Source organism: Pteropus alecto, unplaced genomic scaffold (assembly GCF_000325575.1).
Source record: "Pteropus alecto unplaced genomic scaffold, ASM32557v1 scaffold164, whole genome shotgun sequence".
In the NCBI taxonomy this organism is placed as follows: domain Eukaryota; kingdom Metazoa; phylum Chordata; class Mammalia; order Chiroptera; family Pteropodidae; genus Pteropus; species Pteropus alecto.
In genome coordinates this window covers 16,108,486-16,110,910 of record NW_006439568.1, presented here as the reverse complement: position 1 = coordinate 16,110,910, position 2,425 = coordinate 16,108,486, and the positions used below count along the sequence as shown (strand labels likewise).

General features: G+C 33.5%; 1 pseudogene; it reads left to right on the top strand.

Annotated features, from left to right (window-relative positions):
* Positions 1–1,629: 1,629 nt before the first annotated feature.
* LOC112483750 lies at positions 1,630–1,748 on the top strand (annotated as a pseudogene).
* Positions 1,749–2,425: the final 677 nt, after the last annotated feature.

Below are 2,425 nucleotides of genomic sequence, written 5' to 3'. Positions count from 1 at the left end.
ATACCGTTTCTTGAAATCAGTAGTCTGAAAACTTTTACATTTAATTCAGTGGAATTTGAATATTCATACACTTGACTCGATGACTTTGACATTAAAAAAATAGCAATAGAAAGAAAGACAGAAAAGAACACATAAAAAGTAAGGAGGTTATACTTCTTCTCAAATAAAAGTAAATCTGTGTGATGGATTCAAGAAAGCGTCATCTTTCTAAGATACAGGCCAATATCCCTGATGATTATAGATGAAAAAATTTTCAATAAAATACTAGCAAACCGAATTTAGCAGCACACCGAAAGGATCATTTGGGATTGATCCTTGGGATGCAAGGGTGGTTCTACATAGGGAAATCAATCAATGTGATACATCACACTAATAGAATGAAAGAAAAGAATCATATAGTCATCTCATTAAATGCAGAAAAAGCATTTGACAAAATTCAACATCCATTCATGATAAAACCTCTTAACAAATTAGGCATAGAAGGACATGGTTCCATTGTGTAGCGGTTAGCACGTATGCTTTACACGCAAAAGGTCCTGAGTTCCCTCCCCAGTGGACCCATGGTCCATGGTCTACAACCATGCTACCCTGAACAAGCCTGATGTCTGATCTCGGAACCTAAGCAGGGCCGGGTCTGGTTAGTACTTGGATGGGAGGCCACCTAAGAAGACCAGGTGCTATAGGCATAAATAATAATAAATAACAATAATAATTAAAGAAATTAGGCATAGAAGGAACATATCTTAACATAATAAAAGCCATATATGACACACCCACAGCTAATGACACACTCAATGGTGAAAGCTTTCAAGCTTTTCCCCTATGATTAGGAACAAGACAAGGGTGCCCACTCTTACCACTCATATTAAACATAGTACTGGAAGTCCTAGCTAGAGTAATCAGGCAACAAAAAGAAATAAAATATATCAGAATTGGGAACGAAAAAGTAAAATTGTCTCTATTTGCAGATAATATAATTTTATATATAGAAAATCCTAAAGACTCAACCAAAACACTATTAGATATAATCAATGAATTTAGCAAAGTTTCAGGATACAAAATTAATATGCAAAAAGCAGCAGCATTTCTTCACACTAACAACAAATTTTCTGAAAAAAATCAATCCCATTTACAACAGTATCAAAAACAATAAAATACTTAGGAATAAGTCTAAGGAAGTGAAAAATCTCTACTCTGAAAACTACAAGGTATTAGTTAAAGAAATCGAATAAGACACAAATAAATGCAAAGGTTTTCTGTATTCATGGATTAAAAGAATTAATATTGTTAAAATGTCAATACTGCCAAAAGCCATCTTTAGAGTCAATGAAATCCCTATCAAGATTTTAATAGCATTTTTTACAGAAGTAGAAAAAGTACTTCTAAAATTTATATGGAACCACAAGACTTCAAATAGCCAAAAAAATATTGAGAAGAATAAAACATGAGGTATCAAACCTCTTGATTTCAAGCTATTACTGTAAAACTATAGTCATCAAAACAGTATGGTCCTGTCATAAAAACAAACAGACCAATGCAACAGAATTGAGAGCTCAGAAATAAACCCAAGCACATATGGTCGTCTAATATTTGACAAAGGAGCCAAGAATACCCAATGGAAAAAGAACAGTCTACAGCCATGCCATCCTGAATAAGCCCGATCCCATCTGATCTCAGAAGCTAAGCGGGGTCGAGCCTGGTTAGTACTTGGATGGGAGACCACCAAGGAAGACCAGGTGCTGTAGGCGTAAAAAATAAAAATTAAGGGATTGTAAGCTGACAAGTTCCTTGCAATCTGTGAGGTCAACCAAGGGTTGCCTTGCCTTAAAAAAAAAAAAAAAAGAAAAGAAAGGAAAGAAAAGAAAAGAAAAAAGAAAAGAAAGAAAAGAAAAGGAAAAGAAAGAAAAGAAGAAAAGACAGTCTCTTCAATAAATGGTGCTTGGATAATTGTATTTTCATATGTAAAAGAATGAAACCGGACTCATATACCACTTGTCACAATATATATAAATCAAACCATCTTACACCACTTACAGAAATTAGTTCAAATGGATTAAAGACTTAAATGTAAGACCTGAAACCATAAAACTCCTAGAACAAAACATAGGAATAAAGTTCCATGGCATGAGTCTTGATAATGAATTTTTTAATGTGACGCCTAAAGAACAGACAATAAAATAAAAAATAAACAGGTGGGACTACATCAAACAAAAAGCTTCTGCACAATGAATGAAACCATCAACAAAGTGAAAAGAGAACATACAAAATGGGAAAAAGTATTTACAAACCATATATCTGATAAGGGGTTAATAATCAAAATATATTAAGAACACATACAATAGCAAAAACAACAAATAACCCAATAAAAAGGTTGGCAAAGGAGCTGAATAAACATTTCTCCAAAGAAGAGATATGAAAGGCCAAG